Raw genomic sequence first — 27,608 nt, forward strand, 5'->3', positions numbered from 1 at the left:
ACTCCTTGCATTTTGCAATGTGATTTTTTTTTTTTTTCAGGGACATCAGGATCCACGTCAGATCTCCAAAAAGAAAAAATGTTTAACGTGTTCTAAATTTGACAAATGGTCACATTCTATGAAGCATATCTAGACGTGAAAGTAGGTTATATGTGTGATGATGAAATCAGATACATTTCTATCATGAAGGCTTGCCCAAGAGTAAGATGAAGACTCTGAAGTCCAAAGGCTTATTTTAGGATCTAATTTATGGTTTGAGTTGATGTGTTGTTACAACGATAACTTCTAAATCATTAGCTTGGCCTTCTCCCTCAATCACAGCTTTCTGGCTGGGCCTGGTTCTACATTTTAGGCAGGAGAAGAATTTTTTTTGTTTTTTTTTTAAGAATCCTTTAATATGATGTCTTTTCCCAAGACTTCAAAGCATTTTTCAGATATTAACATTTGGTCACATAATGTTCCTGGGACCTGAGGAAAGAGATGGGGCTGCAGCCAGGAGCTGGATTTGCAGAAGGTGCTGCCTTCAGGCCTTGATGCCACGGAATCTCTTGATGCAGGGAAATGAAAAAGGATAGGGAGGAGACACAGAGAGACGGAGGGACACAGATAGAGGGAAAGGAGAGCGAGAAAAATGACTGGTTGATAAAACAGGAACGTTTTAGTGACTTGCCCAAGTTCTCACAGTGGCCTTTATGGTAAAGACCAAAAGAAAGTAATTCCTGTAGGAAATGGCACCCCACTCCAGTGTTCTTGCCCAGAGAATTCCACGGACAGAGGAGCCTGGCAGGCTATAGTCCATGGGGTCGCAGAGAGTCAGACATGACTGAGCAACTATCACTCACTATAGTCTCCTTCACGTTCTCCAGCCTTCATGAAGGAAACTGAACAGAAGGGATTTCAGGAGAATAACAGGACGCGTGACCTGCCAACATGTGTAACTTGTGTTCACTCTTTCTACAGTTCTCTCCTGCCCACCACCAGCATCCTCTCTGCAAATCTTTGCTTTGCACGTCGAAACTCATTTGTTGCTACAGTTCAATGTTCTGTTTGAACCTGATAGGAAGACTGGATCGTCTGTCCTTATGAACTTATGGTTTGTCCAAAATAGGAAGGCCCTGTCCAGACTAGGGACTTGGGAGCCCAGGAGCGGCACCTGGCTTCACAACCTCTTCCACGCAGGTGTCCTCACCTTGACAACCAGGGAAGATCAAGGCCATGTGTCTCCCTCTATGACAGCAGCAAGTCCTGGGAGGATAAAAGGACTTTCATGGTCTTTAGTGGGAAAAGTTGGAGCCGAAAAGCAAGCAGAATTAGAGAGAAGGGATGGGAGAGCTGACAGAGGGGCCTGGATATGGAGACGGTTTACCTCCCCCATGCCAAAGCCAAGGTCATCCTTGGCCCAGGTCCCAGGCCCTACCTGGAGCAAGGTTGAGTAGGAGGGGCTAGGGCTCCTGGTCTGTAGGAGGACTTCTGCTCACCACAGCCAAGGTTCCATCTTCTTCCTCAGTGGGACCCTCAACCCCATAGACCAGAATCTCTGCTTCTGTATGCCATGCATCGCCACGACTCTCTGAGGAGCCCATGACTGCTTCTCGGGAAGTGTTTCTAAATTCATCAAACAGGATACATAGGATCTCAAAGCAAACCAATGATATTGATATCAGTTCAGTTTAATTCAGTTGCTCAGTCATGTCTGACTCTTTGCAACCCCATGGACCACAGTACACCAGGCCTCCCTGTCCATCACCAGCTCCTGGAGTTTACTCAAACTCATGTCCATTGAGTCGGTGATGCCATCCAGCCATCTCATCCTTTGTCGTCCCCTTCTCCTCCTGCCTTCAATCTTTCCCAGCATCAGGGTCTTTTCCAATGAGTCAGTTCTTCGCATCGGATGGCCAAAGGATTGGAGTTTCAGCTTCAACAAAATATCACAAAAATAAATTTGCAGTCTACATGTTTCTTTATTAATTCACTAAATAAAATGACCTTTTGGCGCCTCTTACAGTTATAATATCAATGTCATGTTGAGCCAAAAATAGACCCCAAGATAGCTGCAACAATGATAGTGTGCGATGAAAATATGTGAATTGACAAAATCAAAAGTCCTGCTACTAATCATGGGGAGAGTTCACTTCATGTGTAAGTCAACAAAATGCTAAATATCAGTGAGGCCATTGCAGAAATGGGGACTTTTTTTTTTTTTCTCACCCAAGTTCACCAACATCAAACCTTAGCAGAGCTCTTCTAAAAATCCTTGGAGCAAGAGCCCCACTCTGACTCCCCCAGGAGGGGACAACAGCCTCGCCTGGAGGCCCAAGGGGACACCCTCACTTTCAGGCTTGGATAGCTTTCTTTGTTTTTTCTCCTGGAAGTCTAGCTGGTTTACAGTTTTTAAGGTGCACAGCAAAGCGCTTCAGTTACCCATATACATGTGCTTCTGTTCCATCATAGGCGATTCCACGATACTGAACACAGTTCCCCGTGGGCGTTCCCAGTGGCTCAGCACGAAAGAATCTGCCTGCAATTCAGGAGATGCAGGTTCTATCTCTGGGCCAGGAAGTTCCCCTGGAGGAGGAAATGGCCCCCCACTCTCGTATTCTTGCCTGGAGAATCCCATGGACAGAGGAGCCCGGAGGGCTGCCGGCCACGGGGTCGCAAAGAGTCCGACACGGCTGAGTGACTGAGCAGCAGAGCGACATGCAGCAGGTCCTTGTTGACTGTTTCGTATATAGCGCTGTGTGTCTGTTCATCCCCAGCTCCTAATTTATTGCCCCCCTTTCCCTGTCGGTAACCAGCGAAGAAGAAAATAAGTCTTTGCTCTTGCGGAGCATGCGTTCCACAGTGGGTGGAGGGAAGACAGACCACAAAGCAATAAACTTGTGTGGAGGTGCTGGGCAGTGATGGATGCTGAGTGTGGCGGGTGAGGTGTAGCAAAACCACAGGGATCCGGGAGGGCCTTGGGTAAAGGAACTGTTGCACAGATGCTGAAGGAAGGAAGGGAGGGAGGGTGGCAGGGAGATATTTGAGAAGGGCATCACGTGTGGCAGGTTTGGAGAAAGACAGGGAGCCAGCAAGGGCGGAGCATCCCCAGCAGTGGTCCAGGTGCCAGGGGCTGTGGGCTCTGGGGCTGGGTCACGGGGCAGAAGGGGTCACGGGGCAGAAGGCTCCCCGGGGACTTTGGGGAGCAGGTGGTACACCAAGAAGGAGGCTGTTGGCAGAGTTGGTGGGTCTGGACCAGGAGGAGGAGAGTCTAGAGACACCTCCCTGACTCTGATTCGGGGCTGACCCTGTCATCCCTCCAGGACCCAGGGGTGATGGTGGTAGCAGCGACAGCAAAACACCAAAGATGAGGAGCCCCTTCCACCATTGGAGTCCGTGCGCCCTGCAGTACGGACTGTCGAGTGCAGTGGGGAGACCCCACTGTACAGTCTCCAGAAACACACAGGGATGGGGCTGGTACCCACACAGGCGCTGAATGGGTCAAAATTCATCCAACTGTGCAAACTTCATTTTTGTCTATATAAATCATGCTCCACTAACCACTAATAAGTAGCAAAGTGATTAATTAAAAAAAATTACAGTAAGTCCCCAACACACCGAGTTTCATTCCAAAAGCGAGTCTCTAACTCCAGTTTGTTCATAAGTCCAACACAGTTAGCCTAGGTGTCCAACTAACACAATCAGCTATACAGTAGAGTACTGTATCAGGTTTACAATACTACTCACACAACACGAGCATGCGTGCTGAGTCACTTCAGTCACTGACTCTTTATGAACCCATGGACCAGAGCCCACCAAGCTCCTCTGTCCATAGAATTTTCCAGGCAAGAACACTGGAGTGGGTTGCTATGCCCTCCTCCAGGGGATCTTCCCCACCCAAAGATTGAACCCACGTCTCTTATGCCTCCTGCATTGCCAAGCAGGTTCTTTACCACCAGGGAGGCCCTCACACAACACAAATAATACATTAAAAACAAACAAACATAAAAAATAAAACATTTTTAATCTTACAGTACAGTACCTTGAAAAGTACAGAGTACAGTACAGCGGCACTCAGGGGTACCTTTGCATCTTTCAAAGTTAGCAACTCAAAGGTTCGTAGGCATGGAACTTAACTATAAATCTTGGCCAAGCCTTGTGCCAGGCTCTGAGTTTCCCTGATTCTCTGTTTCCAATTTCAACACTTGCATCAGCTTTGCAATGTGACCAGCACTGTTCTGAATATCTGCATAGATGAATGCAGTTAATCACCAGATAGATACAGTTAACATCTTCATGTTGCGGGTACCGAACGGGAGGCACAGAAAGTTCATGAGATTCAGTCACGTCTGGAAAGAGAGTAAGTGGCAGAGCTGTGACCATCCTCGACCTCCCTCACAAGGCAATTCCGAGAACCCAGAGGGCCCTGAAGAGTGCCAGGAGCCTGGACCAGCGAGTGCTAGCCACATCTGGCCAGAGGGGCCCCTAGGAGGGCTTGGAGACTGTTTGTCCGTGGAGTTAGGAACTGCCAGTCAGTGGTCAGAATCCAGCCAGGACCCTAAGACTGATAATCACCCCTCCACTTCCCTCCAGGAAACAATTTCCTTAATCCCCTGTCCAAGGAGCACTGTTTTCCATCCTCCGAGTCATTACTTCTGCTCTTTTCTGAATTCTATCCAATTTTCCTACACCCCTGTACAGTAGGGCTTCCCTGGTAGCTCAAACCGAAGCATCTGCCTGCAACGCAGGAGACCCGGGTTCAATCGCTGGGTTGGGAAGATCCCCTGGAGAAGGGAATGGCAACCCACACCAGCACTGGTGCCTCGAAAATCCCATGGAGGAGCCTGGTGGGCTACAGTTCATGGGGTTGCAAAGAGTCGGACACAACTGAGTGACTTCACTTTGACGTTTGAAGAAAGTTTGGAATTGTTTATGGTCGAAGACACTTGCAGTAAGACCTTCAATAGACAAGCCAGGGTGTCAGAAGATTCTGACACCAAAACCCTGGCTTAGATGCCAAACTCAGGGCCCAGGTGTTTAAGACTTCAATGAGTAAATGTTTCTATTTCTAGACCAGAGGTCCAGTGGGCTAGTAAGTGGGTCCAGGATGGTTTTGGAGGTCATGACCCCTTGAACACAGGCCTCCAGCCTCCTACCCCAGCCGGGGGCTCCACTTTCTAAGTGACCACTGGCAAGCTTGGCTCTAGCCAGACAGCTGCCTTAAGGCCACACAGAGGGCAATGTCTCCTTCACAAGGTTGGCAGGGTGCAGTGTGAAGGGCACACAGAGACCCCCAAACAGAATTCTGCCCCTACCATGAAGCTGTGCAACGTGGGACCAGTTCCTTCAGCTCTCTGCACTTGATTCTCCTTTTCCATAAGATGGAGATAGTCATACCCTCCTCCTAGGGTTTCTGAAAATCAGAGGTGATAAGAAGTAAAACCCCAGGATGGCAGTAGAAGCTCCCCAAGAGCGGCTTTTGTGACGATGATGGAAAATTCACTCCCTGTAATCCATCCTGACGTATGCTGTTTAAGAGCCAGAGCTTGGGTTTCCACAGTTGTCACTTAGAGGCAGACGCGGCGGGAGTGAGGCGACATTCCAGGCCTTTCCCACAAGCAGGTTTTCACGTCCAAGAGTGTCAGAGATGGGATCACTCAGGGTCTTGGGCAGGAGAGGCAAGAGCATCATGGAAACAGGCTGTCAGCTCAGCTGAGTTGACATGGTGCCTGGGAGAACACGAGCCCCGGCAGCTTGAGAAACCGCCCCAGGGCTGTGCTTTCGGACATCTGCTGAAAAGTCTAAAATGGCCAGGGGGAAGCTGGTGGGCTTAACCAGAAATAACCCAGCGGCCCTCTCTCTGGGCCCTGAACAGTGGCGCAGCAAATCTGAACAAGGCTGAACTCTCAGGGCCAATCAGGGTTTTTCTTGTGCTATTTCGATTCCAGGGGCGTGCATGCTTGCCTGCTCAGTTGCATCAGTCATGTCTGACTCTTTGCGACTCTATGGACCATAATCCGCCAGGCTTCTCTGTCCATGGGATTCTCCAGGCAAGAACACCCGAGTGGGTTGCCATTTCCTTCTCCAGGGGATCTTCCTGACCCAGGGATCGAACCCGTGTCTCCTGCAGTGGCAGGTGGATTCTTTACCCACTGAGCCACCTGAGGGGCCATAATTCCAAATCAAAAACAGAAAAAAAAAAAAGAATGAAATCGATGTTAAGTACTAACATGACAATGTATCCACTATTTGCTGTGAAATGGCAAATAAAAGATTAATGAGTTGCACACAAAGGACATCATCTACATTTGTGGTGGTATTTTTCACATGTTTAACTATGCATGTTTTTAACATGGGTAGATGAATGGATACATCCCAAACGTTGAACTATGATTATCATCCAGAAATGAGATTAAAGATGGTACTTCCCTCTCTTCTTTACACATCTTCTGAATTGGTAGGTTTCTTTACACGTCTGAATTTTATAATTTAAAAAAAATTTGATGATAGCTATTGAGAATGAGAAATGGAATATTTCCTGGCTATTGTTAAACAGGGATGTCACAGTTTATCCATGATTGCAGCCCTCCAATGTGAGGTGCCCAGCCCCAGGGGACTCAGGAAGGAGAGGAATCCCTGCCGTTTAGCATTTAGCATCCATCATTCTGAGGCCACTGCCCAGATGAGCCCTGAGGGAGCTCAGGATGTGGAAAACCCAGGATACTGGCCGCAGATAGCTGAGAAGCGTAGGGAAGGAATGCTTTAGCGGGCCCAGACTCTTGCATCTTCCCTTGCGTAGAAAAGCACTAAATTCCTTGACTTGGGGTATCTGATTTTCCTTAATTAACAATCATCTTTCATGTTCCAACTACTCACCCTTTGTGGTCAAATTTCCATCTGACCCAGGTCTTCCCCTCACCTCCTTGAAGAAGCAGGTCTCTCAGGGTTACTTGAGATGCTGCCTCCTGGGCTTGACGTCCTAAAACTTCCCGTCCAATAAGACGTAGCTCAGCTTTTAGGTTGTCAAACATAACTTGGCTTTTAGGTTGTGAATTATTTTTAAGTCTCTTCACGAACTAGAATGTGGAATCAAAACACTGATTTTTGTATATTGGATTTAAAAACAGTGCTTGTGGTTTCTTAACTTTTAAAAATCATTTTCCCAAAACATCTTCAGTGATTTAAGAGTTTTTTTCTCTAACGGCCCTTGGTGGATTTTTTTTTTTTTTTTTAATGTTTTGACTTGATTGTTCTGTGAGAATCAGAGGCTGTTAGAGTTGGAACCGTTGATGGGTATGGCAGTGAATCTGCTTTGGGATTATTTCCTTCTTCTCTTCCTGCTGGAAGAAGCCTTGTTTCATTACTGGGCAGCCCCGTGCTCCCTGGGCGAAATTTGACACAGTGAGCCTTTGCAGAAGAGAAGCCCCCTCTCCCAAGAAAACATTCAGTACCTGAACCCTTACCGTTGGGGAGATTGTGTCTGGGGGTTCGTATGGCTTAAGAACGTCTAACACGCTGCTGTCAGCTAAAGACTACAGTCATAGCCTCATAGGAGAGACTTATTTTATTTGGGGGGAGTGTTTAGGACTCCAAGCCCTGGAGACAGCATCTCAGCAGCTCAGAGAAAACTGCTCCAAGGGAGACAGAAGGGGAAGTCAGGCTATAGACAAGTTTGCAATACAGACAGAAGGCAGTCTCAACATCAAAGGTTAGATAGCAAGTTGAGGAATTTAGCATTCTATGTAGGGGAAGATGCAAGCCTCTGGGCTCACTATAGACAAGTTTGCAATACAGACAGAAGGCAGTCTCAACATCAAAGGTTAGATAGCAAGTTGAGGAATTTAGCATTCTATGTAGGGGAAGATGCAAGCCTCTGGGCTCACTGAATTCATCCCTTCAGTATGCACCTCAGCTATCTGGGGCCAATCCTGTTTCCTCATTCACCTCTAAGGAGTGGCTGATGACTGCTTCTTGCCTTCCCCCAGCTCCTCAGCAATCACCCTAGGGGGTGGTAGCATCTGCTGGATCCCAGGTGGGGGAGCCCTCCTTCACCTTTGGAAGCCAGAAATCACTGAGGGCTATGACATTTCTTTTGTATTGGTATGGCAGGAGGTCTTTTCATTTCACACTGCCTTGGGGTACCTGTACACCAAAGGGCCAGCTGTCTTTCTGTCCCTCTTCTTCCAAACCTTGAAGGTTATTGTTCTGACCCACTGGACCAACTGTGATGTTTGAAACCATCCATTGCAAATGCCAGTTTCGAATGGCTTGCTTGTGGATAAGAGCCAAGGAAAACTTCCAAATGTCGGGTGACCAGCCAATCTGCATTTCAAACGGCAGTCACACGCAAAGAATGGAGTCAGGGAAGGCCTGTGGGCCTATGGTTGCTGTTGTTCAGCTGCTCAGTCCTGTCTGACACTTTGCGACCCCATGGACTGCAGCACGCCAGGCCTCCCTGTCCTTCACCATCTTCTGGAGTTTGCTCAAACCCATGTCCATTGAGTTGGTGATGCCATCCAACCATCTCATCCTCTGTCATCCCCTTCTCCTCCCGTCTTCAATCTTTCCCAGCATCAGGGTCTTTTCCAACGAGTCAGCTCTTTGCATCAGGTGGCCAAAGTATTGGAGCTTCAGCTTCAACATCAGTCCTTCCAGTGAATATTCGGGGTTGATTTCCTTTAGGATGGTCTGGTTTGATCTCCTTGCTGCCCAAGGGATTCTCAAGAGTCTTCTCCAGCACCACAGTTCAAAAGCATCAATTCTTTGGCACTCAGCCTTTTTTATTGTCCAGCTCTCATGGAGTGAGAAGTGAAATGATGGGACTGGATATCATGATCTTCATTTTTTGAATCTTGAGTTTTAAGCCCAGGTTTTTTTTCACTCTCTTCTTTCACCTTCATCAAGAGGCTCTTTAATTCCTCTTTGCTTTCTGCAGAGCCAGGGACCAGCCTGCAAGAACAATTTACAAGCCTTTCAGAAAGTTCCTGGACTTTTGGTTCGACCGCACTCCTTATGTTATGCTTCTCTGACTTAACCTATGGGTCCTGCTGCCCTGCTGTGGAACAGGGCTGATCCACATTGATGGATGGCAGAAACCAACACAGTATCGTAGTTATCCTTCAATTAAAAAATAAAGACCAAAACTATTCTTCACTCGAGGCTTAAAGATTTAGTAGAACAACAGTGTATGACACCCTCTACTGAGAATAAGAATAAAGGAGAACTGAAAGCTTCCAAGGGCCCAGACCCATCCCATGAGAATCCGTCTACAGCTTACAGACTTTTAATGCCCTGGGTAAAGCCATGTTTCCCCATTTCTCAGGGTACGTGCTCCCTGGGGAAGGGTCACTGTCAGCCCATGGCTCTTTGAACCCTATTTCCTCACCCAAATATCATATCCAGTGAAGGTCTTTGAACCCTTGTCCATCACCCAGATATCAAATCACCAATGACCTTCACACTAACGAGACCATGTTGGAGAAAACACAATCCATAAACACCAGACAAGGCTCAAGGTGCTAATGATTATACTCGTCCAGTCATACCATCATCTAAGAGAAAGAAATGCAGTCTATGACCAATACCAGGTAAAATGGTTTGGACCATTGTGAAAGGTCTACTGAAGCTGGACTGCAGCAGACTGAGGGCCACCCGTGGGAACCCACACCAGCAACAGCAGCCCCCGTTGTCTCCCCAAGAGCAAAGGGGAAAGTGTCTCTGCTGCAGGTAAAGTCCATTTCGATCAACTGCGCAAGAGACGGGTTAGAGGGAAGAATCAGGTTCATGGAGTGGACAGGAAGCATGATCCAAGACTTCAAAGACACACAGCCTAGGTGGCAAGTAGAAACGCATCCTAGATTGGGTTAGTCACTGGCAGAAATAGAAATCAAGAGATGGGGCCATGACTCTCCCCCATGAATTCTTCCATTATTTGTACTTCTCTGGTCTTGGTAGGTGTCAGAGAAGCTGACCAGAGGAAGTGAATCACTTCCCGTGGTCATTCCTCTGCCCACAGTTGCACTATTTTTGACTATCGGCATAAAAATCATAAATCCAACCCTGGGTGTGTATGTTGTTTGTTTAACGAGTATCCAATAGGATAAAGTGGGGGTGGAGACATAAATGGGCAGAATCAAGCCAGCAAGGAGGTAGCGGTTCAAAAAATTCCCCCAGATAAAGACAATCTTTTTTGTAACTTCTTTTGGAGAACTTGGCCAAAGAACAAGAAACAGCATTTTAGAATCACTTCTTGGAGTAATTTTCCACTCCCTATGGAAGAAAGTAATGTTTAAAGCAAAACAGCTGCCCAACTTTCATAGTGTCTATAGTGCAATAAATTACTCAAAATACTCCAGCCACCAGTGGAGATGACTTTAGAAAATCTGTCCTTTATCAGTGCTATTTCCTTCACTTCAAGTATGCATGATCATTTATACAAAATCTGTGAATAATTAGACAAGAAGCATGACATGATTCATGAAGAGATGCTTGCATATTAAAAGGAGAATTGCACTCTAACAAAGAATGAGCAAATACCACAGGTCACAGATAGGGGGCGGGGGGAGTGTAAAACTGCAGACACTTATACTCGCAGTTGAGGTCGGAAGCCCAAGGTCAAGGTGTTAGCTTGTAGCAGTGTCTTCTCTCTGTGTCTTCAGACCATCTCCCCTCTGCATGTGCCTGTGCCCAAATCTCTCTTCTTAGAGGGACACCAGTCCTACTGGATCAGGACCCACCCGAATTACCTCATTCTAACGTAATAATTTTCCTCTTCATGGATCGCAGCCTTGTAGTGGCGAAGGGGCTTGCATAACTCAATGAAGCTATGAGCCATGCCGTGCAGGGCTACCCAGGACAGATGGGTCATAGTGGAGAGTCCTGACAAAATGTGGTCTGCTGGAGGAGGGAATGGCAGCCCCCTTCAGTATTCTTGCCTGGAGAACCCCGTGGACAATATGAAAAGGCAAAAGGATATGACACCAGAAGATGAGCCGCTCAGGTCGGGAGGTGTTCAGTATGCTTCTGGGGAAGAGAGGAGAACAGTTATTAATACTAACAGCTCCAGAAAGACTGAAGAGGGTGGGCTAAAGTGGAAACAGCGCTCGGATGTGGAACTGTCCAGCAGTAAAAGTAAAGTCTGATGTTACAAAGGACAGTATGGCATAGGAACCTGGAATATTAGGCCTATGAATTAAGGTAAACTGGACATGGTCAAGCAGGAGATAGCAAGATTAAATACCAACATACTAGGAATTGATGAACTAAGACGGACGAGAATGGGCAAATTTAATTCACTATCTACTACTGTGGGCAAGAATCCCTTAGAAGAAATGGAGAAGCCCTCATAGTCAACAAAACATTCCAAAATACAGTGCTTGGGTGTAACCTCAAAAACAATAGAATGATGTTGGTTCGTTTCTAAGGCAAACCTGTCAACATCATAGTAATCCAAGTCTATGCTCCAACCACTGATGCTGAAGAAGCTAAAGTTGAACCGGTTCTACAAAGACCTATAACACCTTGTAGAATTAACACCAAAAAAAAAAAAAAAGGATGTCTTTTTCATCATAGGGGACTAGAATGCAAAAGTAGGCAGTCAAGAGATACCTTGAGTAACAGGAACATTTGGCTTTAGAGTACAAAATAAAGCAGGGCAAAGGCAAACAGAGTTTTGTCAAGCAAACATACTGCTCATACCAAACACCTTTTTCCAATAACATAAGAGATGACTCTACATGTGGACATCACCAGATGGTCAATACTGAAAACATATTGATTATGTTCTTTGTAGCCAAAGATAGAGAAGCTCTATACAGTCAGCAAAAATAAGACCTGGAGCTGACTGTGGCTCAGATCAGGAATTCCTTATTATAAAATTCAGGCTCAAATTCAATAAAGTAGGGAAAACCATTAGGTCATTCAGATATGACCTAAATCAAATCCCTTATATACAGTGGAAGTAATGAATAGATTCAAGGGATTAGATCTGGTAGACAGATTGCCTGAAAAACTATGGACAGAGGATTGTCACATTGTACAGGAGACAGTAATCAAAACCATCTCAAGGAAAGAGAAATCTAAGAAGGCAAAGTGATTATCTGAGGAAGCTTTACAAATAACTGAGGGAAGAAGAGAAATGTAAGGCAAAGGAGAAAGGGAAAGATACACCCAACTGAATGCAGAGTTCCAGAGAACAGCAAGGAGAGAAAAGAAGGCCTTTTTCAATGAACAATGCAAAGAAATAGAGGAAAACAATAGAATAGAAAAGACTAGAGATCTCTTCAAGAAAATTAGAGATACCAAGGGAACATTTCATGCAAGGATGGACATGATAAAGGACAGGAAAGGTAAGGACCTAACAGAAGCAGAAGAGATTAAGAAGAGGAGGCAAGAATACACAGAGGAACTATGCAAGAAAGGTCTTAATGACCCAGCTAATCACAATGGTGTGGTCACTTACCTAGAGCTGGACATCCTAGAGTGCGACGTCAAGTGGGCCTTAGGAAGCATCACTACAAACAAAGCTAGTGGAGGTGATGGAATTCCAGCTGAGCTATTTCAAATCCTGAAAGATAATGCTATTAATATGCTGTATTCAATATGCCAGCAAATTTGGAAAAGTCAGCAGTGGCCACAGGACTGGAAAAGGTCAGTTTTCATTCCAATCCCAAAGCAAGGCAATGCCAAAGAATGCTCAGACTACCATACAACTCTGCTCATTTCACATGCTAGTAAGATTATGCTCAAAATCCTTTTAAGCAAGGATTCAACAGCACATGAACCAAAAAACTCTAGATGTACAAGCTAGGTTTTGAAGAGGCAAAGGAACCAGAGATCAAATTGCCAATATTCATTGGATCATGGAGAAAGCAAGGGAGTTCCAGGAAAACATCTACTTCTGCTTCTTTGACTACACTAAAGTCTTTGACTGTGTGAAGCTGGCATGCTGCAGTCCATGGGGTCGCAGAGTCAGACATGACCTAGTGACTGAGCAACAGCAAACTCAGCTTCCTCTGTAAAGGCTCTGTCTCCTAAAAACGTCAGATTCTGGGGTACTGGGGTCAGGACTTCACCATATAAATTCGGGGTGGGAAGGAGAGGGACCACAATTCAGTTCATTACAGATAAAAAGTCCAAGTAAGAAAGTGAAAGAGGAGAGTGAAAAAGTTGGCTTAAAGCTCAACATTCAGAAAACTAAGATCATGGCATCTGGTCCCATCACTCCATGGGAAATAGATGGGGAAACAGTGCAAACAGTGTCAGACTTTATTTTTTTGGGCTCCAAAATCACTGCTGATGGTGATTGCAGCCATGAAATTAAAAGACGCTTATTCCTTGGAAGGAAGGTTATGGCCAACCTAGATAACATATTTAAAAGCAGAGACATTACTTTGCCAACAAAAGTCCGTCTAGTCAAGGCTATGGTTTTTCCAGTGGTCATGTATGGATGTGAGAGTTGGACGGTGAAGAAAGCTGAGCGCCACAGAATTGATGCTTTTGAACTGTGGTGTTGGAGAAGACTCTTGAGAGTCCCTTGGACTGCAAAGAGATCCAATAAATCCATCCTAAAGGAGATCAATCCTGGGTGTTCATTGGAAGGACTGATGTTGAAGCTGAAACTCCAATACTTTGGCCACCTCATGCAAAGAGTTGACTCATTGGAAAAGACCCTAATGCTGGGTTGGATTGGGGGCAGGAGGAGAAGGGGGCGACAGAGGATGAGATGGTTGGATGGCATCATTGACTCGATGGACATGGGTTTGGGTAGACTCCGGGAGTTGGTGATGGACAGAGAGGCCTGGTGTGCTGCAATTCATGGGGTCACAAAGAGTTGGACACGACTGAGCAACTGAACTGAACTGAACTGAAGAAATGAATGTCTCTTGTTACGTTGTAATTTCAACACATACTAGGATTTCTCAGACATTAAATATCTATCTAATTCCTCAAGGCTCTCTGCTATCACATTTGTCCCCCACATAGATGCAGAGAGAGGAAAGCCAACACTGAATTCTGGAAGAGGTGCTGCTGCCTGACCTGCACGCTGCAAACACCAATAATCAGAGAACAGTGCTCCTCCTGTTACCAAAGGCAAGTTCGTGTGCCCAGTACTTAGTGAGGCCATGAAATACCAAAACGTAGGGGTTTGGAGTAGAGCAGGGCTTTTTATAGGTCCAAGCAATAAGAATGGGTGGCTTATGCTCCCCAAAATGCCAAACTCCCCAAAAGGTTTCAGCTAAGTACTTTTTTTTTTTTTTTTTCAGCTAAGTACTTTTAAAGGCAAGGTGAGGGAGGTCTGTGTTTGGTGGTTGCAAACTTCTTGGTATCAGAATCCTTTGTTCTTGCAGCAGTCTGTGTAGATAAGGATGTTTCTATAAACTCCAACAAGATAAATGTATTTCTCTGTTCTGCAACTTTTTATCTGTATATGCATCAGTCAGTCAGTCAGTTCAGTCACTCAGTCATGTCCAACTCTTTGTGACCCCATGGACTGCGGCACACCAGGCCTCTCTGTCCATCACCAACTCCCAGAGTTTACTCAAACTCATGTCCATTGAGTCGGTGATGCCACCCAACCATCTCATCCTCTGGCGTCTCCTTCTCCTCCCACCTTCAATCTTTCCCAACATCAGGGTCTTTTCCAATGAGTCAACTCTTTGCATGAGGTGGCCAAAGTATTGGAGTCTCAGCTTCAGCATCAGTCCTTCCAATGGATATTCAGGACTGATTTCCTTTAGGATGGACTGGTTGGATCTCCTTGCAGTCCAAGGGACTCTCAACAGTCTTCTCCAACACCACAGTTAGAAAGCATCAGTTCTTTGGCACTAGCTTTCTTTATGGTCCAACCCTCTCATCCGTACATGACTGTTGGAAAAAGCATAGCTTTGACTAGACAGATCTTTGTTGGCAAAGTAACGTCTCTGCTTTTTAATATGTTGTCTAGGTTGGTCATAAATTTTCTTCCAAGGAGCAAGCAACTTTTAATTTCATGGTTGCAATCACCATCAACAATGATTTTTGGAGCCCCCCAAAATAAAGTCTGTCACTGTTTCCACTCTTTCCGCATCTATTTGCCATGAAGTGATGGGACCAGATGCCATGATCTTAGTTTTCTGAATGTTGAGCTTTAAGCCAACTTTTTCACTCTCCTCTTTCACTTTCATCAAGAAGCTCTTTAGTTCTTCTTCACTTTCTGCCATAAGGGTGGTGTCATCTGCATATCTGAGGTTATTGATATTTCTCCCAGCAATCTTGATTCCAGCTTGTGCTTCTTCCAGCCCAGCGTTTCTCATGATGTACTCTGCATAGAAGTTAAATAAGCAGGGTGACAATATACAGCCTTGACACACTCCTTTTCCTATTTGGAACCTATTTGTTCTATGTCCAGTTCTAACTGTTGCTTCCTAACCTGCATACAGGTTTCTCAAGAGGCAGGTCAGGTGGTCTGGTATCTCCATCTCTTTAAGAATTTTCCACATGTATACACATGGGGAAGTGTTACACCTTTAAAGTCAGTCTTGAGAATGGGTTCTCTTGCATTTGTCAGGCTATCGGCAACATTCTTCATTTGTAGCCAAAGCAATAGAATACAATGGTTAAAGTAAAAGAAGTAGGTCCAGTATGGAATCAGGTTTGTTCTTCTCTGTTACACTCCTCACAACATCTAGGATGCTCCAACACCAGACTCCAAAGAGACTGCAGATCACACTCTGGGACTGCTTCTTTTTTGTTCTCGCTGTTGTTCAGTCACTCAGTTGTGTCCGACTCTTTGGGACCCCATAGACTGCAGCACACCAGGCTTCCCTGTTCTTCATTATCTCCTGAAGTTTTCTCAAACTCATGTCCATTGAGTCACTGATGCCATCCAACCATCTCATCCTCTGTCGTGCCCTTCTCATCCTGCCCTCAATCTTTTCCAGCATCAGGGTCTTCTCTAATGAGTCAGCTCTTCGCATCAGGTGGCCAAAGTATTGGAGTTTAAGCTTCAGCATCAATCCTTTCAGTGAACATTCAGGACTGATTTCCTTTAGGATGGACTGGTTGGATATCCTTGCAGTCCAAGGGACTCTGAAAAGTCTTCCCCAGTGTTTGGACCGTATTGACCTACTTGTGCAAACACAGCCCTGCATCTTTTCCAGCTGATTTCCAGAGAAATTCTGCTTCAAATGCATTCTGAGAGATGACAGTGTCCAGGTCTTGGCTTCCCTCCATCAGTCTCCTTTAGGATCAGGACTTTTCCTTGCTCCGGCTAAGGGGTGGTGGTGAGAGTTGAAGCCACTGGTTGTAGACAGGGTCATTTTTTTTGCTTTGAGAGGAGCTAAGAACAGCTCTCCTAGGAGCCAGAATAGGAACAACACAACGTTTCCTATTAAACAGCCTCCCGTCCTCCCCCCTCCACTGGCGCCTTTCCAGCAGCAGCCCTGCCATCTCTCTTTAGCTGTTTCCATGTCGTGTCCCTGATTTGCTGGCTTAGTAGAGCTCTAGGCAGTAGCCAACGAGCCTTCTCTTAATGTTGCCAGAGGAGGTGTGCTCCATTACTAAGTCATGTCCGACTCTTGCAACCCCATGGACTGTAGCCCCCCAGGCTTCTCTGTCCGGGGGATTCTCCAGAAAGAATACTGGACTGGGTTTCCATTTCCTTCTCCAGGGGATCTTCCCAACCCAGGAATCAAACCTGCGTCTCCTGCATTGACAGGCTGGTTCTTTACCACTGAGACACTAGGGAATGTTGCTAAAAGTGAAAGCGAAGTCTCTCAGTCGTGTCCGACTCTTGGCGACCCCGTGGACTGTAGCCTACCAGGCTCCTCCATCCATGGGATTTTCCAGGCAAGAGTACTGGAGTGGGTGCCATTTCTTTCTCCAGGGGATCTTCCCGACCCAGGGATCAAACCCAGGTGTCCCACATTGCAGGCAGATGCTTCACCGTCTGAGCCACCAGGGAAGCCCATGTTGCTGAAACTGGGATTGAAAACAAATAGTGTGATGTTACCTTTTTATTGCAAGAATCATTTCCTGAAACTGTAGATTCCCTTCTACTTTGTGGTGAAGGCAAATACAATCCTCGGCTTGAAGGAGAACAGTTATGGAAATCTCTCTGGTGTGGAATAGTGGCTCGGATTTGCAGGCTATAAACACAGAGACTGGGGATCTTATTTTTCATCCTCATAATATTTAACTCATCAGCAAGTACACCTCTGGTAAATACACATGAAAGGGCAATTGCCTTTCAGAGGAAGTATAAGGCCTCATGAAACCCTAGTTAAGGAGATTGTATTTGTGATATGTCCCATGACAAGGAATTTTCAAATAGCATTAGAAACTTTGGTTTGGATGCTAACATTTGCTTTGTCTTGTTCATCTTAAATCATGGTGTTAATTGTGCTTTCATCACACTCATATGCTGTCCATATTTGAAAAATGAGGACCTATCCATGGGATATTTTCCCCATGTACTAAGTCCAGTGGGGAGGAGACACTGTTTGACTCTGCTCAGACCTGGGGTGTCGGCTCAGACCTGAGACAGGTCATCATTTCAGCTCTATCTCAGATTGTAAAATCTTTGAGGGCAAGGGCTGTGGGCTAGAGAACTTGCTTGGGGTGCCTGGGTCAGCAGATTGTAGCAGATGCCATGATTCAGGAGGGCAACTCTGCTTGCACTGGAACCACGTTTGGCAGCTGCCCAGGGCAGGTGTTTGCAGCTCCCTTGGGGCCTCTCTGGGCCACAGGTCCCAAGCAAACTTCAGAATGACTTGCTGGCAGCTTCCCACTTCATCTGGTTGTTCTCTCGAGTTCCCTGGACGACTTTGTAATTGGATAACAACTTTCTCCACTAGGTCATGGGTTCAAGAGCAGCCCAGGTCCTCTGGACACGACCATGAAATGCCCCTTTGTCCTCCCTGTGTCCAGGGTGCACAGCATCATGCAGACACCAGGGGCTGCCCGTCCCTGCTCTGCCCCCTTTCCACGCTGGGACATAAGCTGAGCTGGCTTTGAAGCACCGAGTTTCCGCAGAGCTCCGCGACGGGAGGCTGCCACAAGGAGCCAGACCACAGAGACAGGAGTGAAACCAAGGGGCTGCAGGAAGCTGAGGTGACCTGTGGGACTCTGACACCTCCCTGTCCTCCGGGCCGCTGAGGTCGTCTCCGCCATCAGCAGCCCGCAGATGAGAAGGGCCCAGGCAGGTCAGTGTGGGTCACAGAGCCCTGCCATCGGAGAAACAGGCCAAGAGGGACTTGTTAAAAAGCAAACAGTACGGACTGGCAAAGCAAACACAAATTCACGAGGCGATATTTTCGTTCTGAGAATGTAATCATTGTTCTCGTCATTTTCACAAGGCAGACCCATCCTCACTTTTGACTTCTTTAATTTTTAAAATATGAACTATCTTCATTGTTGCTGTTGCCAGAATATTAAACTGCTCAGCATGTGAACTTGGAGTGCAGCCCCCACCCCCAAGAGGGCTGTGGGAAATGGTTTTGTTTTGATTCCAAGGACTAAAAGGAAATTTTAGTTTTCCCAAGTTACCTGGAAGTTTTCTGGTCCTAAGCTTGACTTCATCTAAGGGAAGGGCAATGGCCCTTCTACCTCCAGCCCTGAGACCACAGCTCTCTTCTGCCTGGAGCATCAGCTTTGCCAATAAGAGAGAAGTTCTCATCATTCATGTATAAAATGAACTGAAGAGTTCCCACCAAGGGCAAGCCAGCCCTCTGAGAGAGATCAGGGAGAGCCAGTTCTAGAGTCCATGTTCCAACTGAATTCTAGGATATGTCCACAGTCTGCTTGGGCTGCAAAACACCAGAGACAGGGAGGCTTAAACAATGGAAGTATGTTGTCTCACAGGTCCGGAGAGTGCAGAGTCTAGATCAAAATTCCAGCAGGGCTGGGCTCCTGGTGAAGGCTCTTTCCCTCCTTGCACACAGCTGCCTTCTTACTGTGTCTTCTCACGGCCTTTCTTGCAGAGAGACAGGGAGGGAGCTCTCCAGCATCTCTTCTTATAAGGACCTTAATCCTATGGCATCAGGGCCCACTCTTTGACCTCTTTTAAACTTAATTACTTTCTCTGATGCTGGGAAAGATTGAAGGCAGAGTGAAAAGAGGGCGACAGAGGATGAGATAATTGGGTGGCATCACCGACTCAATGGACATGAACTTGGGCAAACTCTGGGAGACGGGGAAGCCCGGCGTGCTGCAGTCCATGGGGTCGCAAAGAGTCGGACACAACTTGGCAACTGAACTACACAGCGACAACTTTCTTCAAACACTGCCACATTGGGAACCGGAGCTTTAACTCAAGAACGGGAGAGGGTGGGGTATTGAGAGACACAACTGCTCTGTCCCTAACAGTTATATAAAAAAAGCACTTTCCTGGACCTCTTTTATTCTCTGTTCATTCACGTGTTTGTTTGTTTCTTTAACGCCTGTTCGCTGAAGTTCCTACATATCAGGTGCTGGATTATAGCGGGGAGCAAGCAGCAGCCCCTCAGGGCGGTGCCTCTCTGGGGCAGGGGACAGACAAATAAATCCACAAATAAATAAGAAAATATCGTGTGATACATCCCACATCGAGAATACACTGCTTTCATTTGTGCTCAACTTTATACCCATCCTGAAATAATCTGGCTTATAGTTTCTGATAGAATGTCTGTCCTTACCACTTCTTTAACTTTTGCCAAACAGGATGAATATCTTCCAATTTTCTCAAGTGATGTCCTCGGATTTTTTTAGACTACACTCCGTTTTCCTGCAGTTTCAACAGTATCTCTTATTGCCCTGTGTTGTTCATAATAAGTCATAACATTCATGTCAGAGCTGAGTCTGAGCACAAGAGTGGGCGTGATTTTAAAAATAAGGGTATGAAGCTATTTCTCCTCTGAATAACTATAAATTATCACAAAGAAGTCATTGTTTCTTTCTTCACTAATATCATTTTAATATGTGGATCTCTACATTTTTTCCCCCAGATTTGTTGCTCTGAAAAAAAAGAAAAAAAAAAAAGCACCATAAGAAAGAAGAGACACCAATGGGTACACTTATTACAAACTTGACATTTTTAAACTGGGTTTGACAGTGGAACTTTGAAAATATTTATCTATCAGAAAATAGTTTCAGCCATGGGCAATTTGGTGAAAAGGTTTAGTTGATGGAAAAACCATAACTCAGTGTGACTGGCTTTAATGTAAGATGTTCTTGAAGGCCACAGGATAACCAGCGTTTCCAACAACCTGGAAAATTTAGACCAGCTTGGAAAAATAACAGGGGGCTCGGGGAGGGAGCCAAAGCACTGCACAGGATCAGATAAATTTATGTGTTTAGAGACTCGAATGTTAATATTAAATTATAAGTGGAAGCGACAGTCAGGCTAAGTGTTTAAGCAGGTCTCTCTGTGTTCGATTCCTTCCCTCTTCAAAAAAAAATGTCGGGACAATTTCCAAGTATAAGACGCTCTGCTACACCCACACGTACTTCTCTCCCCTTTGCGTCTCTGTGTATCTCTATGGCTCCTTTATATAATTAAGAGGGACTTCACCTTGGGGATGTTGGCTTGTGTTTTAGTATTTTTGTGTGGCTTCCAAGCTCGAGGAAACGGCTTGCCATCCTTGCCACGCTCAGCACATCTGCCGTCGGCCTCGGCCGGGGGCTGGACAAGCTGCCCCACTGCTGCCCTCCACAGCTGCGCCAAGAAACCACGCTGCCCGTCTGAGGTCCTCCTTCCTGCCCGCTCCGGCCGGCTCTCTAACCCAGGCGGTGGATGGGGTCACTTGCAGCTCTGAGGCCATTTCTTCTGCCTTTTTCACCCACAACTGCCCTAGAACAACTCCCCTTCCTGAACTGTCTCCTGAGCATGATCAGATTTCCTTTTGTTCTACCTTCACACAAAAATTTAATAAAGGGACCCCCCACCACCACCACCACCGCCAAGAACAAACAACAGAACGAAGGAAATGTGCACCCAGGTCTCCGTCCCAGTGGCCCTCCCTGGGGCTGCCGCCGCCCCTCCTTCTAGCCCTCAGCCTGGGTACAGAAGGACATAAACTGTGAAAGTGAAAAGTGTGAGTCGCTCAGTCGTGTCCCACTCCTTGCTGCCCCCGGGATTGTAGCCCTCCAGGCTCCTTTGCCGTGGCATTCTCCAGGCAAGAATACTGGAGTGGGTTGCCTTTCCCTTCTCCAGGGGATCTTCCTGACCCAGGGATCGAACCTGGGTCTCCTGCATTGCAGGCAGATTCTTTACGGTCTGAGCCACCAGGGAAGCCAGGTATAAACCATGCTTCAGTTTAAAACTCTCTTCCCTGTTACTTCTGGAATAATTTCCAAAGCCACATGGAAGTTTACACACCCCTACCCATCTTCATGGCCTCAGAACTCCCAAAAGCCTTATTACACTATCTCCACCGTAGTGCAGTATGTTCTGGCCCCTGTAAACCACCCCAGGCCTAGGAACATTCCAGAACGGAAGTGCTAGTCTTACAGTTCCTATTCCTCCTTCAGCTGGCCAACTTCCACTTATTCTACAGGGTCCCTGCTTTCTCTAAGGGTTGCCCCAGCCCCGGCCTCAGTGTCCCACCATGGCACCTCTGCTGTTACTACCTGTCTGTACAGCTGCTCCCAGCAGGATCTCAGAAGGTAAGGACTCTTATTCCCTGCTGTAACCTTCCCCATCTAGCACTGTGTCGGACACATGTGTGATACACAGTGAACAATTATTTGATGAATGGATACAATAACAAGTACGGATATTTAGACTAACCAACATGAAATTGCTAATATTTGATGATTTTTGACCTACAAAAACATGGCAGTTTATGGTTCTATCTAATATTCAAACTGTCTTAGAAATACTGTCCCCCTACTACTAAAAAGTGCTAAAAATTGCTTCCAAGAGACAGGAATTTAGACCCCATGAAAAGAAGCTTCAGAAAACACAGAAAGGATCAAAGGTGAAAGTTAAAAAAAAAAAAGGATATTGGTTCCAAAAAAAAAAGGACTAAACAGCATTTCCAATCAATTTTATTTTGGGAGGTTTTCCTAGTCTCCAAATATTGCCCTTCAGCCTTCTAAACCATCTGGAAAATTCTTTCTCCTGGATGAAGCATAATCATGCCAAATGTGAACTCTGCACCCTCTGACATTCACAAGGAAGTCTGTCAAATTATGTAGCACTATGAGGGGAAGAAAGAAAATCTTATCTAAATCAGAAAATGATTCAGTCTTCAGAAAGCTTGATAACAATGGGATTAATATGCTGAATATGTAGTGTATTATGAGTTTATAAAAGCTAATGTTCCAAAAAACTGGATTCTAGAAGGAAAATGAAGCTCAAAATGAGAACTGAGAAAATGTGAGATGGTCTAATTAGGGTAGCAGTTGAGAACACATCACTTTTGTCATGAGTAATTGGGAGTTTGATGGTTAAAAAGAAAAAGGATCTGACACGACTCTCCTCCCCTGTAGGTAAAGTAGTCAAGAGCACGAATCCTCATTCAAATCCTATCCCTCTGACTGTGATCAAGGAGCAGCTCTGAGCGTCTGAGCAGCAATCACAGTTCTCCACAGCGGGAAGGTCTCCAGGTAACCAGTTCAGTTCAGTCGCTCAGTCGTGTCTGACTCTTTGTGACCCGATGAACCCCAGCACGCCAGGCCTCCCTGTCCATCACCAACTTCTGGAGTCCATCCAAACCCATGTCAATTGAGTCGGTGATGCCATCCAACCATCTCATCCTCTGTCATCCCCTTCTTCTCCTGCCCTCAATCTTTCCCAGCATCAGGGTCTTTTCAAATAAGTCAGCTCTTCGCCTCGGGTGGCCAAAGGATTGGAGTTTCAGCTTCAACATCAGTCCTTCCAATGAACACTCAGGACTGATCTCCTTTAGGATGGACTGGTTGGATCTCCTTGCAGTCCAAGGGACTCTCAAGAGTCTTCTCCAACACCACAGTTCAAAACCATCAATTCTTCGGTGCTCAGCTTTTTTTATAGTCCAACCCTCATATCCATACATGACCACTGGAAAAACCATAGCCTTGACTAGATGGACCTTTGTTGACAAAATAATGTCTCTGCTTTTTAGTATGCTGTCTAGGTTGGTCATAAATTTCCTTCCAAGGAGTAAACGTCTTTTAATTTCATGGCTGCAATAACCATCTACAGTGATTTTGAAGCCCAGAAAAATAAAGTCTGACACTGTTTCCACTGTTTCCCCATCTATTTGCCATGAAGTGATGGGACCAGATGTCATGATCTTAGTTTTCTGAATGTTGAACTTTAAGCCAAGTTTTTCACTCTCCTCTTTCACTTTCATCAAGAGGCTCTTTAGTTCTTCTTCACTTTCTGCCATAAGGGTGGTGTCATCTTCATATCTGAGGCTGTTAATATTTCTCCTGGCAGTCTTGATTCCAGCTTGTGCTTCTTCCAGCCCAGCATTTCTCATCATGTAACCAAGTGACACAATTTTTAAAAATACTAGGAAACCAGTCCTTAAACTAAACTGCCATGTTTATGGGTAGAACTCATCAAAGTAACGTGTATTCAGGTTGCATAGATCCTGTTTTAGAAAGATGCTCTTAAGAGCTACGATGTGTGATCGTTCAACAGATCATTCAATAGTGTGATCCACAGCACTGCCACTCAGGGGATATCATTCAACAATCCACCAGGGAATCCCACAAAAAAACCATTTACCAAGCATCCGTCAAGACTTTGGCTTGACTGGCTGTGGGGCCAATGCCCACACAGATGAAGGAGCAATGACTCTGGTCTTCCAGGCAGGAGCTGCACTGACAGAATCCCTGGAGACAAGAGGAATGGGTAGGCACAGCAAGGATGTGAGGAGACAGGCCGTGAGGAGTGGACCTGGTCTACAGAGAGTCAAGAAAAAGATGGCAACCAGTGAAGTCTGAGAAGTCTGGGAAGACATCATGTAGGAGACAAGCTGATCAATGTTCAAAGGTGATAACTCATGCGAACCATTGCTCTGACACATCTCTTAAAGAAGCATCTTCAAAAAGAAAAGGGGGTCAGGGTGCCCTATGTTTTGGACCTAAACCAAGGATGAGAATACAACCAGGGTTGTGAAATCTAGTATCTTTTGCATTGGTATGAAGCCAGTAAGAAAGTCTGGCTTTGTCTGACATATAGGCACAACCATCTGTTTTGGTTTTTTTCAGTGTTTTCCTTTTATGGTTAAATTTATCTCATTTACTTTTAGTGAGATGTTTAGAATTTTTTAATTTCTTTGTATATTTTCTGAGTTGGTTTTTTTTTTTTGACCTTTCATTAAAGTTTAAGTACAGAAAAATCAACAAATCAAAAATGTACATTTGAAGGGTTTTCATAGAGTGAATTGGAGAAAGCAATGGCATCCCACTCCAGTACTCTTGCCTGGAAAATCCCATGGATGGAGGAGCCTGCTGGGCTACAGTCCATGGGGTCGCTAAGAGTCGGACACGACTGAGCGACTTCACTTTCACTTTTCACTTTCATGCATTGAGAAGGAAATGGCAACCCACTCCAGTGTTCTTGCCTGGAGAATCCCAGGGATGGGGGAGCCTGGTGGGCTGCCGTCTATGGGGTCGTACAGAGTCGGACACAACTAAAGCGACTTAGCAGCAGCAGCAGCAGCATAAAGTGAATGCACCTGAGGAACCAGCACTCAGATCAAGAAACTAAATGTGACCATCATCTAAGAATTTCCCTTTTTGGACCTTTCTAACCACTAACTCTCCCTGAAGGTAAACATGAACACAACTTCTAACTCCATAGATGCATTTTGCCTATTCTTGAACTTTGTGGGTGACAGGATTAGATGGTTGGATGGCACCACTGACTCAGTGGATATGAGTTTGAGCAAGTTCCAAGAGATAGTGAAGGACAGGGAAGCTGAGCGTGCTGCCGTCCATAGGGTTGCAAAGAGCTGGACACGACTTAGTGACTGAACAGCAACAACAATATAGATAGAATCTTATAGTACAGACCTTGCCCAACATCATGCTCAACAGACTCAATAATATTGCGGCATGTGATTGTATTGATTGTAATTTACTCATTTTATTGCTGTGTAATACTTCATGGCATGAATATACCAGTGTATCCATTCTACAACTGAAGAGCATTTGGATAGGTTCCTGTTTGGGGCTGTTATGAGCTGTACTACCATGAATATTCTTGTATTTGTCTATTTGTGAACATATGTAGGCATTCCTGTTTGGCACACACCTAGGAATGAAATTGCTGGGTTACAGGGTCTGTGGATTGTCAGATTTAGTATTAATAGGTCCTGCCAAGTAACTCTCCAAAGCAGTTGCACAGATTTATATTCCCACCAGCAGTCAGAAAGTCAATAAGATTTGGTTAACAAAAATTTCTAATGCTCCCGCAAGCAATATATATATATACTAAAGAAAACTCTTCTCTGTCCTGTCATTATGGCCTGAAAGCTTAAGTATCACACATTTTTTTGGTTTCTTAGAACAAAAGTAAGAGTTAGCTGTACTGTTTTTAAAAGGAAGGAGACTAGAAAGAAGGGTTTTCTGATAAGCATTAAGGACTCGTTTCCAAGATGAATGAATAATGTAAAACAAATAAAGGTCGATAAAATGGCACAAAATAACAGTTAAGAGTTACCAAGATGATGCCAGATGGTGGTTAGAGAGCCAGATGTTTCCAGGAAATTATGGTTCTTGTTTTGAACTCAGCTAGCCCAAATCTGGGGTAAAATTGTACACGTCATACTCTTAGCGCTATCTGACAACAATGCTTAACCTATTTTGCAAAGAAAAATCTCGTTGGGTACATCAGGAAGAACATGGTGATGAAAATTTTAAAGCTTATGGGATATATTTTTAATAATTTTCCAATTTTTCTCATTGATGCATCATTTTCTAGCATCGTTAGCTCAGAACAAAAGTTGAAAGAAATTGAAAGTGGGCATCCAAACTGGCTGGAGACTTTGAACGGCGAAACCTCTTTGGAGCTGCAGGAAAATGCAACGGAACCACGGTTACAGAGACACACCTTTGTGAAGATTTCCTGTAGATTCACAAAGGGTGTACAGTCTAGGGCACAAACAAGGGCACAAAATGTTTCCAGAACGAGATACAAATCCCGCCACGTTTGTTCTTACCTTGAAATCCTTCAGAGTTTCCTTCCCCATGCCTAAACCCCCAGCTTTCTTTTGGCATGGCACCCAAAAGACTTTGATGAGCTCGCCCCAGCCCCTCTGCCCGCATCCCATCAGCACTGTCTTCCACCGCTGCCCCCAGCTTCAGTGCCTGCAGCCTGGTCTGCTCTTTCAGAAGCGTTCTCTGGGGAGCCCACTCCGCCCTGGCGTTGGTTCCCATCGCCCATCTCACTGCTCCCATTCAGGCATCTCCATGGCGTCCTTTCTCGGTCCTCCTCCTGCTTGGCCACCCTCTCTCCAGCGTGTCCTGCGAACCCCACTGCTCAGGCTGTGCTCCTGTCTCACTAGCTCCTTCCTCCTTTGTCTCCTCTTCCAGCCCCGATAGTTGAGGCACCCCAAGGCCTCAGTTTCTGAGGCTCTTCTCATCGTTATCCACATTACCTCCTGACTTGACCTCGACTGGTCTCACAGCTTTAGTCACCACAATACACACCGCCAATCCCCTAACTATTCATCCCCAGCTGCTCACTCCGCACTTCTCCTGGGTGGCCTTGCTAGATGGGGTCCTAGACCTTCATCAGGCCAATGCTTCCCTCCCCCAGGGGCTGTCGGCTGCCACTAGCACCCAGCTGCAGCCTTTCTGGAGCCTTGCCTTAGCTAATCAAAGATGCTCAAGATGATAAAAAAAACCTCCTCACCCACAAATGTTGGGAAGATCATACCCTAGGAGGGGTGAATGCAGATCCTGGCCGATGACTGGCTGTCACAGAAGCACAGCCACTTTGTATCCAAGAGAGACAACTTCATGGTGCCATTCACAGCCCAGAGTCCCAATGTGGGATCAGGCTGAGAAGAGAGTCCGGCTGCAGCCACGTCTTTGCCCAGCTGGCTCTCCTGCCTTATCCTCCACCACTTTCTCTGGAGAGCTCCTCCCCATAAATCCCTTGCACAGGAATCCCCAGCTCAGGCTCTGCTTCCAGGAGCCCCAATCTAAGAAAAGCATTTCCCACTTAACAGCCCAAACTGTTGTGGCTACTGATCAACTCCTGCCACGTGTTTCCTATGACCCCTGGAGCCTCTTCACGGCCCCAAATGACACCTTTGACCCGTTGCTCAGTGCAGAGACCTAGACTTTGTCCCTGTTTCCTTTCTTCCTCTCATGTTCCAGATCCAACTGAGACATTCTGGGACCTGGGACCCTTTGCCCCCGTATTTGCAATGCTTGTACCTGGACACACCTCTCCTGGAGCAACAGAATATGAAGTAACTATAAGGGATTGAAAAAAAAATCCACCAGAACTGTTCAGTTCAGTTCAGTTCAGTCGTTCAGTCCTGTCTGACCCTTTGCGACCCCATGGACCACAGCACACCAGGCTTCCCTGTCCATCACCAACTCCTGGAGCTTACTCAAACTCATGTCCATTGAGTCGGTGATGCCATCCAACCATCTCATCCTCTGTCATCCCCTTCTCCTCCCACCTTAAATCTTTCCCAGCATCAGGGTCTTTTCAAATGAGT

The sequence above is a fragment of the Giraffa tippelskirchi genome, chromosome 2 (genome assembly GCF_054371585.1).
Source record: "Giraffa tippelskirchi isolate mGirTip1 chromosome 2, T2T-mGirTip1v1.2.pri, whole genome shotgun sequence".
Classification (NCBI taxonomy): Eukaryota; Metazoa; Chordata; class Mammalia; order Artiodactyla; family Giraffidae; genus Giraffa; species Giraffa tippelskirchi.